Consider the following 15,467-nt stretch of genomic DNA (forward strand, 5'->3'; position numbering starts at 1 on the left):
TGCTAGTCATTTTGTGTTGTTTGAGGAAAGACGGAATTGCACCCTACTACCTATAATTGTGAATGCTAGTCAGTTTGTGTTGTTTGGGGAAAGACGGTTTTGCACCCTAAGTACCTATAATTGTGAAAGCTAGTCAATTAGTGTTGTTTGGGGAAAGACGGTATTGCACCCTAAGTACCTATAATTGTGAATGCTAGTCATTCTGTGTTGTTTGGGGAAAGACGGTATTGCACCCTAAGTACCTATAATTGTGAATGCTAGTCATTTTGTGTTGTTTGGGGAAAGACGGTATTGCACCCTAAGTACCTATAATTGTGAATGCTAGTCATTTTGTGTTGTTTGGGGAAAGACGGTATTGCACCCTAAGTACCTATAATTGTGAATGCTAGTCATTCAGTGTTGTTTGGGGAAAGACGGTATTGCACCCTAAGTACCTATAATTGTGAATGCTAGTCATTCTGTGTTGTTTGGGGAAAGACGGTATTGCACCCTAAGTACCTATAATTGTGAATGCTAGTCATTCTGTGTTGTTTGGGGAAAGACGGTATTGCACCCTAAGTACCTATAATTGTGAATGCTAGTCATTTTGTGTTGTTTGGGGAAAGACGGTATTGCACCCTAAGTACCTATAATTGTGAATGCTAGTCATTCAGTGTTGTTTGGGGAAAGACGGTATTGCACCCTAAGTACCTATAATTGTGAATGCTAGTCATTCTGTGTTGTTTGGGGAAAGACGGTATTGCACCCTAAGTACCAATAATTGTGAATGCTAGTCATTCAGTGTTGTTTGGGGAAAGACGGTATTGCACCCTAAGTACCTATAATTGTGAATGCTAGTCATTTTGTGTTGTTTGGGGAAAGACGGTATTGCACCCTAAGTACCTATAATTGTGAATGCTAGTCATTTTGTGTTGTTTGGGGAAAGACGGTATTGCACCCTACTACCTATAATTGTGAATGCTAGTCATTTTGTGTTGTTTGAGGAAAGACGGTATTGCACCCTACTACCTATAATTGTGAATGCTAGTCATTTTCTGTTGTTTGGGGAAAGACGGTAAAAGTACCTATAATTGTGAATGCTAGTCATTTTGTGTTGTTTGAGGAAAGACGGTATTGCACCCTACTACCTATAATTGTGAATGCTAGTCATTTTGTGTTGTTTGAGGAAAGACGGTATTGCACCCTACTACCTATAATTGTGAATGCTAGTCATTTTGTGTTGTTTGAGGAAAGACGGTATTGCACCCTACTACCTATAATTGTGAATGCTAGTCATTTTCTGTTGTTTGGGGCAAGACGGTATTGCACCCTAAGTACCTATAATTGTGAATGCTAGTCATTTCGTGTTGTTTGGGGAAAGACGGTATTGCACCCTAAGTACCTATAATTGTGAATGCTAGTCATTTTGTGTTGTTTGGGGAAAGACGGTATTGCACCCTACTACCTATAATTGTGAATGCTAGTCATTTTCTGTTGTTTGGGGAAAGACGGTATTGCACCCTAAGTACCTATAATTGTGAATGCTAGTCATTATGTGTTGTTTAGGGAAAGACGGTATTGCACCCTACTACCTATAATTGTGAATGCTAGTCATTTTGTGTTGTTTGAGGAAAGACGGTATTGCACCCTAAGTACCTATAATTGTGAATGCTAGTCATTCAGTGTTGTTTGGGGAAAGACGGTATTGCACCCTAAGTACCTATAATTGTGAATGCTAGTCATTTTGTGTTGTTTGAGGAAAGACGGTATTGCACCCTAAGTACCTATAATTGTGAATGCTAGTCATTTTGTGTTGTTTGGGGAAAGACGGTATTGCACCCTAATTACCTATAATTGTGAATGCTGGTCATTCAGTGTTGTTTGGGGAAAGACGGTATTGCACCCTAAGTACCTATTATTGTGAATGCTAGTCATTTTGTGTTGTTTGGGGAGAGACGGTATTGCACCCTAAGTACCTATAATTGTGAATGCTAGTCATTATGTGTTGTTTGGGGAAAGACGGTATTGCACCCTAAGTACCTATAATTGTGAATGCTAGTCATTTGGTGTTGTTTGGGGAAAGACGGTATTGCACCCTAAGTACCTATAATTGTGAATGCTAGTCATTTTGTGTTGTTTGAGGAAAGACGGTATTGCACCCTAAGTACCTATAATTGTGAATGCTAGTCATTCAGTGTTGTTTGGGGAAAGACGGTATTGCACCCTAAGTACCTATAATTGTGAATGGTAGTCAATCTGTGTTGTTTGGGGAAAGACGGTATTGCACCCAAAGTACCTATAATTGTGAATGCTAGTCATTTTGTGTTGTTTGGGGAAAGACGGTATTGCACCCTAAGTACCTATAATTGTGAATGCTAGTCATTTGGTGTTGTTTGGGGAAAGACGGTATTGCACCCTAAGTACCTATAATTGTGAATGCTAGTCATTATGTGTTGTTTGGGGAAAGACGGTATTGCACCCTAAGTACCTATAATTGTGAATGCTAGTCATTTGGTGTTGTTTGGGGAAAGACGGTATTGCACCCTAAGTACCTATAATTGTGAATGCTAGTCATTTTGTGTTGTTTGGGGAAAGACGGTATTGCACCCTAAGTACCTATAATTGTGAATGCTAGTCATTCAGTGTTGTTTGGGGAAAGACGGTATTGCACCCTACTACCTATAATTGTGAATGCTAGTCATTTGGTGTTGTTTGGGGAAAGACGGTATTGCACCCTAAGTACCTATAATTGTGAATGCTAGTCATTTTGTGTTGTTTGGGGAAAGACGGTATTGCACCCTACTACCTATAATTGTGAATGCTAGTCATTTTGTGTTGTTTGGGGAAAGACGGTATTTTACACCCTAAGTACCTATACTTGTGAATGCTGGTCATTCCATATCTGTATGTTTCGTGTATGAATGCTAGTCATTCAGTTTGTAGTTTTTATGTTGACATTCATTTGTTAAGTACAGTGACTAAATTATCTGCAACTTATCAGACTAAGAGAGAAATGGTTTTATTTGCCAATTGCAACCCGCTATATGTCGACTGGTTTTCTGGCTTTTTCAAGCCAATATGACCAGAAATTATTTTAGAACAAATATGTTTCAAGTTTGAATAGGAATTTAATTCATCTTTTGAAACTAACAAAAAAAAATACTTTGCAAGGTTACAAAGCTGTTTAAAAATTATTTCATTAAAATGGTGTGCATTTAGATATTTAACACAGTATTCAAAATGGAAAGATTATGATCCATAGGACTGATACAAAAGGACATTGTCTCATTGGCAATCATACCACATTCTTTATTTTTATATGGAATATTGAAAAGGACTTTTATTACTTTCTTATATTAAATAATAAATATGTTGAAGGTTGATAATGTAGCTGGTGTATTTTTTCTTTTTTCATTTTTTTTCAATTTGTTTTCCTCTTTTGTTTTTTAGTTTAATAAAAACTGAATCTTATGTATGCTTTAGTGTTCTATTTTGATAAACTAGGTATTAACAAGTAATTTCAATCACCCATATCCAAACCATCCACCAAGACCATTGTATAAATGGTAAAATAATCAGTGCAAAACAGTTGTATCCAATGTTCAGCCTGATTGATTTTCCAATTTGTTTTACATTAATAATCTATCAACATTAATGGTCATTTCACTTTTAATATGGCATGTTTAATCACAAGTCAAGGATATGCATGCAATATATTGCATTGCATGGTCAAGTTTCAATGTATTACTGATATACAAAGGCGGAAGATACAAAGGGGCAATCAAACTTGCAAGTTGAAAACAATGGATAAAGCCATCACAAAAAAATAAAGATGACAAGACAAACATGTGTCTACTTTACAACATGGATCACTAAAGACTCTGAGCAACATGAACCCCACAAAAATACAGGTGATCTCAGGTGCTCTGGATGAGACAGCTGATCCTGCTCAAAATGTAGTATTAAGAATGATATGCCCAAGTGGTCTTTTCCCACATGTGATCACATGATTTTGTAAACCCTTGGTTTTTTATTACTGTAAATTTACAAATTATTGTGTGCATTTATTATTGCTATTTTTGAAGAATGAACTAAAATGTAAAATTAAATATTGTTGTTTCAAGAAAATCTGTACACAGATATATGAATCTGATTAAGATATAGATCCTGTGTCCAAGCTTTGCTTCCTTGTAACGAAAGCGTGGACATAGGATCTGTATTTAAATCAGATTGATAAGCTATCGGAATATAAGTTCTTTTTGATGGGATATTCACCCAGTCACATTATTGCATTAATAAAAACTTCACAATCATTTCTTAATTTACAGTACCTAAAATGTCCACCATGAGAGACATGTAGAAAGAATAGTGTGAAATAAGAGATATGGGTTTAACACCAATTCTAATAATATAAAACAGGATCACCAAAATCAGTGAGACATATACAAAGCATCTTCAAGTTTGATCTTAGAAGCAATTTGGCCTTTGTTTTATTTCCCTATTAGTCATATACAGCTTTTACATGAATTGAGACTTGTGTGTTCTTGGCTTTGAGTATTCCTGCTGATTGATTAAAACAATTTTTGTTTCAATAGTAACAGTCCTATACACCCCTAAAAATGAATGGTGTAGTGTCTAACAGATTCCTTGATAAGGATAGGCACATATAAACAAATGTGGGAGTGTAACCTTCCCACTAGTCTGGTACAGATCTGTTTAACAAGAACAGACCCTAAAAAATCAAGTGAAAAGGGATTGACTCATCAGACTGGTTCTTCAAGTCACAGTGCCAGTCTATATTTTGTTGATCTCGGGATAAATGAATACAGATAACTCAATCTCATGAGTTGTGAACATATTGCTAAAATGTTCAAGTTCTGAATAAAAACAATAAGACCCATTTAATATAGTGGATCCAAATTTGTTGGGATCCTTCAATGGTTGGTTCAATTCTGTATTTTAATATTAATGTATACAACACAACATCAAAGATTTCCTGGCTTGCATGTAAATATGTTGTTTTAGTACGTTGTGTAGAGAATCTGAGATTAGCTAAGGTTTTTCACCTGGCATGTGTTTAAGGTTTTCATTTTCTTGAAAGTAGGAAGGGGGGCACCACCAGACAACTGAAATAATAACGAAATCCAGTCATACACAAAACAAGTCTCAGTGTAGTACCTTAATATGTTACATACTGCATAATGATTAAATACCAAATGACAATAATTGATACTAAGAGTCTGGGCAACAAGGAACAGATTAACAAAAGACGAAACAAAGCAACATTTCACCACTTTTAAATAAAATATATTTGAATTCGAGAAAACATCATCATATTTCATTGTCCTTATCTTTTTCGTGGTTTAAAACGGGTAATTTATAGATCTTGTGCTCCATTTTGCGATGAAATAACTCCAAAAACGCCTGAAAATTGTCTATTTTTAACCTCCTGTTCAAGCGTTAATTATGTAAACAAGACAAAGAGTGACGGGAAGTTCTTGGTATAGTCATGTGCCTTTATCTATCTGGGTCACATGTATTTATATCTCAACCAATGAAAAGCTTTAGGATGCAATTGTGTCAGTTATTTCCAGACGGGGTTATTACCCGCGGTTTTTTGGAAGTCAACGGAGGTCGAAACTTTATTTGTCATATTTCAATAACGAACCAATTATTTTATTTATTTTTTTTGGCAGTCGTTTAACAAAATCTATTCTGATGAAAATTAAACTGCAAATACTGTTGAATGATAAGTCGTTTTGATAAATTTATTGTCTGAATCGCATGCTACGTTTTTGTTTACAAGCTGATTACAGCGCCACCTCGAAATTTTTCGATTATGTCCCCTTTCCCGCGTGACCACCGAAAGGAACTCTTCAATGTCACTGGCTTTCCCACTGATTTGTTTTCTCTCAATCGATTTATGACTTTTGAACACCGCTAAACTACTTATTGCCTTTATTTATATATTGTAGCACTTTTTTTCTAAAAAAAACAATACAGAATAGTGTCTACGTTGTAACACTGACTTAACTAATTGACAATATCTGTATTTTTTGATTTGACAAAGGAGGATTTTTTTTTTAGTTTAGTTTCAAAAGTATGCTCATTGACATCGAATTAATAATGCACTTGATGATCTCTTATATTGATTCAAGAACAATAGCAGACTTTAACTAGGCGATTTTTCAATAATATATTATACATTATTTCCGAAAGTATTTTGAACAATATTCATTCTATCAGGGTGCAACTCATTATTAAATACAGCTTTTTGTCACACTAAAAAAATAACGTGATATGGTATTATCTACTCGAGACAAAAATGAATTGATTCGTACTTGTGTTGATCTATCCAAAGATCAACAAAGGAATTTTTCTTATATCTAAATATGTATAACGAGGTATGGTCTTACAATGTATCTAGTATATCTGATTATTCTACCGTTCAAACAGGCATACTTTAAAAAATCTACCGATCAGTATGGCATAATACTCTCTTCGATCATTGACTAATAACAGACACCAATAGTTCACAAATATTCAAATTTCATAAATAAGTTAAGAAGATACAAAACAAGACAAGAAACAAACTAAAGTAACAGCATAAACTTCAAAAGCAGAGAGCTGATACGTCAACAAGGTAATCGTCTCCTGTTATACAAGCACAAACCTTAAACAGTGGTGTAACAACACATCTTAAGATAAACGAAGCTAAATACACATTGATGATTTTAGCGTTTGATATAGTTTTGGTTTATGTCGTTGAGTTGTTCTTTCACTAAACTTTATCTATACCTTCTTTAAGTTATCCTTTTCTGTTCGATACTTACGTATCTGAACTGACCTAAAGGGTTGACAAGGGTATAAACATATGGTCATATCTAGGTGTTTGTGCGACCGGCCGGGAGCGCAACAGAACAACCGTCTATTACCTGTGTTGGTTGTGCTAACCTTTTACGTCAAAGAAAAACAAACAAAGCCATTGCATCAAACAAAAACAAAAACGAATAGACAAGCAATAGTCCATAAAGAACAACATGAACAATTTAGAAAGTAAAATCAACTGTGCAGCACTAACCCCTCACAAAAAACGGTTGAAGCTTAAATCTCCGAAAGGGCTAGTAGATACGTCTTTAGGTCAGACGACCGTGTTTAGATGATTAACCCTACAACATCTGTTTAAAGCTGGGCTACATCAGCCATGTTTTCTTCTATTCGGTTTTTCTTTGAGTGTGTATTACATTTCTTGAAATTTTGGTTTTGATTGTTGGTATGTTCTGTTAAAAGGTCCATTACGTACAAACGAATACGAATTTGACTCCCAATGAGCACGCACGATCTAGCTATCTAGTTTGTTTATAATAGATGACGAAAAATGACATTCCATTAATTTTTTGCGTTCGAATCGCTTTTCTGTATTTTACTTTATTATACTAAAACATTTTTGGACAATGGATTTAAAAATTGTACAATAATATAAACTCGTGTCACCTCTCTCAAACATTTTCTTTAGACTTGTCCTTAGACATACTCCCTAAAGATGCATGCTTAAAGTAGATGAAATTCGTCCACCAACTTACCCCCCCCCCCCCCCCCCCCCCCCCAAAAAAAAATGGATTAATTATAAATTAATTTAATTACAATACCTGATTCGTTGTTTATTAGATGTCCATACACTTCTACTTCACAAATGACTAAGTATAACGTATCACGGCGTTTAATCCTGATATACCTTCCTTGAGTGTTAGGAGGGCAGGTAACCGTAATTCTCTGACTTTCTGATGCCTGATAGTGACAATTAATTTCACATCCTTCATTCAAATTATTCCAGTGATTACATGTACATGTTGGCAAAATAATTTCAACATCAAAGTTAGCGAGATTGGACCGATCAGCTGAGAATAAAATAAATATTAAAATATAGTTCGTAATTGAAATTGAAATGCTACGATATGACTGCCTCATGTTTTGGAATTTCAAATAGTTTTGCCTAGAACATGACTGGTGATACATTACTTGTCAAAGTAGTTATCTGGCGAAGTCAATATGTTACTATTCATATTATTTCTAACATTTTGTCAATTACTCCGCTGTTTAAGTCCTTAATGTATACCGGGTCTAGTAACCAGTACCACGGTAGTGGCATGGCAGTACGGACTGTGTTTGATTTGATGTACCTTTTTGTGTATACCTCTGATTCCATGTCCGAATTTCTTTCACTGTTGGTTCTACTAGGTTTTATGCGCTCTTTAAGCATCACTGAAAATACTAAAATTGTCGAGATGAGAATCTTATACGGTACAATGTGTACTGTTAGTGATATCAATCACCTTCATGTTATGGTCTTTTTTTGACTGATGATTTACCCAGACAAAATAGCAGTAAAACATTCAACAGAGTTATGTTTAGCATATAAAAATTTATCTAAAACCTTGTCAAATATTTAAACGACATGTTGAACTTTTAACAATATTCATCAAATAGGTAAAGATGTGAGACAATCTTGTTTCAAATATTACAATTTAATAAAAGAGTGGTATGGTACAGTAATGGTATTTTTCATGCACACAATATTTTGAGTTGGTTTTCCTTTACAAACATGTATTTCTAGAGAAAAAAAAAACAAAAAGTAACTATTATACATGAGCCTTCTTAAATTACTATATTATATATGGATATCTGATCTGAACATTTAAAAGTCAACACTACTGGTATAAAATTACTTTCAGTTATAATTTTTGAAAATGAGTATTTAGGCACACAGTCGTTTCTTTTAAAACGTTTCAGCCTTAAAATCAGCTCTCCTTTATTAAATATCACAAGGCAAATTTATAAGCATTCAATCTGAAGATTTTATCGGATTTCGATAGCGTTGCTTATGTTTTTTTCACGTTTTCACAACTTCAACTAGATACAAACATGCACTTGTAAAATTATTTTACGTGCTTTATTGTAAAATAAAGCCAATTTGAGAACAGAAAAATACTTACTGCAACAATCTGTACGTCCAAAAATATCTACATTATTAATAATATGAACATTCTGAAGGTCAACTGCCCACCATGACTGCTGATTAACAACACTGTCTGAATGCGCGCAGATAAAATCCCCATTAGCTAAGAAATCTGACTTTTCTCCATCAACGGCATATGTAGAGTTACAACAGAGATAACTATTCTCTCCATTAGTGATAGGATCATATGTAGAAGACATCTTTGTAGGTTTCTTTAATGCAATATTTGCATTCGCATAAGCTTAAATATACAAATACACATCAATAAGTCTAAATTAAAAACAACGTTAAAACTAATGATTGCGTTGGATAAAAACCGCAATTTTCATACGTGTGCATGCAAAACAAATTTCTTGGTAGAGGGGTCTAAATACAGCACAAACAACATTTTCCAAAAGACCAAAGAAGTGAAAAGTATATTTAAACAAAACGCATTGACTAACAGGTCGAACAACGGATGTTCTTAAACCCTGCTGACTGCCATTGGCCATTGCCAAATAAACAGATCACAAGATGTAACAAAATGGATCTTTATTATTAATTTAATACCAAACAGAAAACAATAAACTTGCGGAAAAGATGGTATACCGTAAACATGAGATGCAAAATTTTGTACAACATATTTCCGGATTTCGACAATTATTGTCTCTTCAATGATGTTAGGAATCGAAACGGTATTTGGAAGGCCATATAATTTACCTAAATTTAGGATAGACTCTTGAATTTTGAAGACATAAGAATTTTTAAGACTCATCAATAAAGACCAAATCAAAATATTTGTACGTGTATCGGAAATTGATTTACGGCTTTTTTACAGTTGTCAAACACATATACTAACATATAATTAAAATTTATAACACAATGTTGTTGTAACCTGTTTTTTTTTTTTTGGTTTTTTTTGGCATTTTTACCTATCATGTATGTTTGTTTTGTTCTCACATTGTTGTGAATATAATGGAATTTTATGCGACTGTCATATAGTGAGGGGTTTAGCTAACTATAAAACCAGGTTTAATCCACTATTTTCTACATAAGGAAATTCCTGTCCCAAGTCAGGAATATGTTTGATGTGTTTGACCTTTTTTATTCCAATTTATTAAGGGACTTTCCGATTTGAATTTTCCTTCGAGTTCGGTACTTTTGTTATTTTACTTTATACGTGAATGAAAATTGGAAAATAAATATAGTTATTAAATAATCAACATATAAAACCGATTTCAGAGTAAGAGATGTTTTTCGGAAAGACATTTACATGCATAACTCGAGATCAAATGTTTGATTGGCCGAACACATTAAAAATTAACAGCTTCATAACCGAAAACAGCATATACATGATATACAAGAGTAATAAAGTTTTCTATGAATTTTAAAGGAAACTTGAAACATAGGATGACAATGAGTCATTAAAGGTAACAAGATACCAAATGACGTTACGTTATGAGCGATCGTTCCTGTCGTTATTGAATAACTTTCACAGATACCAGTCAATGTAAACAGCTTTGTCGTGTTTCTGGCGTTTGATAACAGATATAGGCCCCAGGCTTTTTTTTTATCGCGAAAATAAAATATTATAATAACCCTTTATTTTTGATTTACATTTTTCAATGTAACTTTGCATAGATGCAGAGTACAAAGAGATTTGATATAATACGTAATTTGATATTTATGATTCGTTGTCTTCCTCATTTTCTTCTTCTTATTCTTCACATTTAAATATATACATTTTAAATACCCTTCCAGAGCACCTGAGATCACCCCATGTTTGTTGGTGGAGTTCGTCTTGCTCAGTCTTTAGTATTCTATGTTGTGTTTTGTGTACTATTGTTTGCCTGTTGGGTTTTTTTTTCTCTCTTAGCCATGGAGATGTCAGTCTATGTTCGACTTATGATTTTGAATGTCCCTTTGTTATCTTTTGCCTCTCTTTTAAATGTTCTGTATCTATTGATAAGTAATATCTATATATGTTCTTATAGATAACAGACTGTTTTTTTTTACTCTGGGTTGAGTTTGTTTTTATTTTTTTTTGCAATAAATTCTTATTTATGATGCACATCGTTTTCCGATGATTTTTTTTCCTGCGTTCCAAATTATAGAAACGCAGGATAATTTGTTAAAATACGGGGAATTGTATCAGTATTCCGTTAAGAATCCAATTCCTTTTTAAAATGGTTGCCGAAAAACGATGCTAGTAATATGTAAAAAAGGAAAATTTATCAAGAAAACAATACAGATATAATTTAACGAACAATACACTATATAAACAGACGTCGACACTCATACAGACAATGGTTTGTTGCAATTGAATAATAAAAAGAAGAAAAGTTGAACTTTACCTATGTTCCAGGTGTAACCAGTTTCTAAAAATTATTGTACTGTAGAGAAAAAATCAGATAGGGTTTCGGCAGCTTCTTAAAAATATATTGCTAACACTGTAATCGTATAAGCGCAGTTTACACAGGACAGCAACATCGGAATGAGGAGATAGTTAACCAAGGCTTAAACATATGGGTTGTCAACATTTAATGTACATCCGGTTATGACGAAATAAAATGAAATCAATTAGATCCAGTAACATATTTTTCCAATTCCATTTCGAAACAAATTATTTCTCGAAATTTACAATCAAACAATTCATTCAAAAAACCCATGACTCCTCAATAAATTCATAATTGATAAAGGTAAACCCAATGAAGTGATTCGAACGCAATCAAATTATAAAGAGATATTTGCATTAACCTATATTATTCAAATGACAAAATCAAACGAAAAAAAATCACGAGATTTTAAGATTATTTTGATTTTAGATTCATGTTAATTTACGCTTAGGTGTAAATGAATGGGCGTTTTGTTGTTTGGGTTCGACATGATTTACAAGTTCAAAAAATGACAAATGCACAATTTTATGAAGTGGTGAGACAAAACGACTCGCAAACGATTAACAAAGGTGCCTTTTTGGAGAAGGGTCATACTGCTGACATGAGCGTCGGAAAAAGAAACAGGGTACTAGCAGTTTTTAATGAGTTTTTTATAACAAGTGCGTATACCAGTATATATGTACAGTAAAGTATTTGTATTTATTTGTGTGCATAAATGGAGATGTGGGATATACAATAAGACAATAACTGGCCAACTCACGACACACAAAACCAAAAAGATCTACATAAGACGTGACTAATGCAAGATAGACGAGTATCTTTTGTACCACTAGATCGAGATTTAGTAAGGATTCATTGGTACATTAAATTTTAAAGCTAATAAGTATATGTATTATAGTTAGTATGAAGTATATCAAATAAAAACATCACAGGTTCACAACAATAGTCAGATATTAATTATAACAGTAACATATGTTAGTTTTCCAGTACATGTCAGAAGAAAACGCAAACCATTATGAAATAAAGAGATGTAGAATAATTGCCAATGAGACAACTTTCCATCAAAGACAAAATGACAAGTTGTTAGCTTGCTGTCAAGGCTACATTTGAGATCTTCCAATTACAATCCACTATGAACTGTTTATTAAAAAGATATTTGTCACAAAATGCCTTATAAAATAGAACATCACCATATACGCTTAATCAGACTATAGTTTTTCAGCTTCAACTTTAAATGATGTACCTGCAGTTAGTTTATATACCAAAGGTGCGCATATTGTCAGGATTTTTTTTTCAAATGACATGTTGCTGAATTTGACATTTATTATAATATATAAAGGCACACAGACTACGTAGTGCGGATATCTCTTTTTACATGTACTATTTCAAACTTGAACTTTTATATTTCGCCGAGTGTTTAACATGTACTTATATAGATGGTGCATATATGTTCTCAGGATTTTTTTATTGTATAATTTTCTTTGAATGACAATGTTGAAATTTGTTTTCTTAAGTGAAACAGTTTGCAAGGTTTGTGCGACTAACTACGCACATAACTCAAACGTTTACAGCATACAGAGTATATTATATTAGGAATATTTATTTCATCAAGATATTGATTTTATTCATAATTTTTACAACTAACAGAATGTTTAACATGTTTAATCTTTTTTTATGCCTGCATTAAATGTGTTTTATACCACAACTATTTCAAATTGTATTGCATTATCCTGAGCATGCATAAAATATTTGCCACCTTTGTCTAGTTTGTTAGGGTTAAGTTTATGATTCATCTTTTATCAGCTAAATATGCACCCGGTTAAGACGAAAGAAAATTAAATCAGTATATCTAATAGGAAATTTACGAAACCGGACAGGGGAAATTAAATGAAAACAAAATAACACAAACACCATTCAGATACCATTCAGATACCCACTGAGTAAAAATAACGTTATTCTGTAATCAGTAACGTAACCCTTTTTCTGTCAAATTCTATGCATATCGGCCCAATTTGTACCAAGTTATGTGTTTCTAAACATGCATGGATTCGCTATACAATTCTGAATATTATTTTAGTTGTAGCCTTTCTCAGTATATAAGAACATAACCAACCATTGAAAAATTCAAAACAATAAGTAAAAACCAATGCATTTTCTTTATATATCTATGTAAATTCGTTGCCAAAATTGACGTTTTCAATGAAAATTACAAAAAAAAAACAACCAAAAATAGCGAATCCAATTTTTGAAATAATACATTACCCCACGACATAATTAGATATATCAATCCTAATACATCTTTGTCTAATATGATGCCTTTCTGTATCCACTGCATACTTGACAAAATAAACGTCCAAGAATAAATAATGTCAATGTAGAGTTCTTTTTGCTTGTTCCGTTGATTGACAGCGCGTGATTTTGTCAGTTTTTATGGTCTTCCCCTTTATAAGTTAGCCTCGGAGTTCAGTGGTTTTGTTAAATTTTTGTCATACAGATTCTTAATTTTGATTGGTAGTTAAAGATTTAATGTATGACAGAAAATTGTGGTTGCAGTATAGAAAGTCTTTATAATTTAAAAGTTTTTATTGATTTCAATAATGACGTTATGAATTCATCATTGATCTTCCATTACAAAATATGTATTTCAGAGGGATTAATAAAGTGGTCGAACGTAAGGAAGACCAGAAACCTGTAACTCTGATGTTTTTCATGTACTAGTTACGGTAATTTACAGCTACTAAAAAAAGACTATGAATTCCAATAGATGTCATTTTAAAATTATTTCAAAACGAAATATTCTCTTAGATGATGTTATTTGCAAACGAATTCTAGTTTCCTAATGTTTCATACGTTGCAAAAAATGTGGCGGGGTTGAAATACTTTGCTGGTGTCAAAACTTCCTCTAAGCTGAGACAGTGTTGTTACAGTACAACATAAGCACAAACTTTAAACATCAATTGATAATGGCTAACTGATCAGATCAATTCAAAGCAGAAAAAACATCTAACAAAAATACAGACCGGAGGTAGCGGGGTATTGAAACATCCCCTAAACAAACTTCTACAAATTCTGTATCGACTGGAAATCACGGCCATCGAAAATATATACTAAATGCGGTTCATACCGTGTATGCAGAAAGTCTTAATCTTTTATTACATTTTTTACGGGAAATCACCACGTTCATAATAACCTATTTTCAATACCATTGTCCAAGATCAATACATTATTTCTGGAGGCCGAAAACACTTCCATTGTTGTATAAACTCAAGTACCGGCTGATTTCAATAATTATGGATACTGTTAATCCCATTTTATTCAGATCCGTTAAAAATTCTTCCAAAGTTAGCAAAAAATAAGTTTTCAAGTAGAATTAGCTCATAAGGGTTTTGAAGCTATCGATTTAAGCCATATTTCCCACCAAACGTCTAAATGAAAAAAAAACAGCTGAAAACTTTTAAAATAAAAATTAAATTATACCTTTCATTTCTCATGCCTACACCAAACTCGTTACATCAAATAATTTCAATCATAAGAGGGTATAAAGACAATCACCATGCAGAATGTTTAATCAAAACCTTCCCGGTTGTTCTTGTATATCATTCCAATACAACAAAAGTCCAGATGGAAATGGTATAATCGGACAATAAACCAATCATATATTTACATTTCTTGTTTTGGGTTATTAAAAATCTTCCTTTGTGAAGAACAACACTGACTTAGAACCCTGTTCTTGGAAAAATGCGTTCCGATCGAAGTTTACAAGAAATGCCAGTGTGCCTCCAAAAGGTTAAAGGTTAACTAGTTCAAGGCCACCGATGATTCTTCAACACAGCGGGAAAATCTCGTACCGGAGGCGGGCTTGTTCCTACACATAAATGTGTACTAGTTCATCATAAATGAACGTCACACTAAACTCCGAAAAATATGAACGTACCAAAATTAAAATAAAAACATACAAGACTAACAAAGGTTCCGGACTCGGGAGAGGTGCCAACAATGCTGCGGATTTAAGCATGTGTTGTGAGATTTCAACCCATTCTACAAACATAAAGTAAAATACAAAAGCTGCCAGTGCCTTCTCTTTGAACAACAATCCA

General features: G+C 33.3%; 1 long non-coding RNA gene across 9 annotated transcripts in view; it reads right to left on the reverse strand.

Annotated features, from left to right (window-relative positions):
• The window catches only part of LOC127713025 (uncharacterized), a 72,635-nt gene extending 69,880 nt beyond the window's left edge, over positions 1–2,755 (reverse strand). The window contains exons 1-5 of one of the 9 annotated variants that reach the window (XR_007987367.1): positions 2,659–2,755; positions 2,468–2,531; positions 2,276–2,403; positions 1,956–2,083; positions 435–626 (exon numbers count right to left, since the gene is read on the reverse strand). This is a non-coding gene — a long non-coding RNA (uncharacterized LOC127713025). Of the gene's footprint in view, positions 1–434; positions 627–690; positions 780–1,955; positions 2,084–2,275; positions 2,583–2,658 lie in introns of those variants that run through there. The other 8 variants (XR_007987371.1, XR_007987372.1, XR_007987369.1 and 5 more) reach the window with 8 other exon arrangements.
• Positions 2,756–15,467: the final 12,712 nt, after the last annotated feature.

The sequence above is a fragment of the Mytilus californianus genome, unplaced genomic scaffold (genome assembly GCF_021869535.1).
Source record: "Mytilus californianus isolate M0D057914Y unplaced genomic scaffold, xbMytCali1.0.p SCAF_8, whole genome shotgun sequence".
Classification (NCBI taxonomy): Eukaryota; Metazoa; Mollusca; class Bivalvia; order Mytilida; family Mytilidae; genus Mytilus; species Mytilus californianus.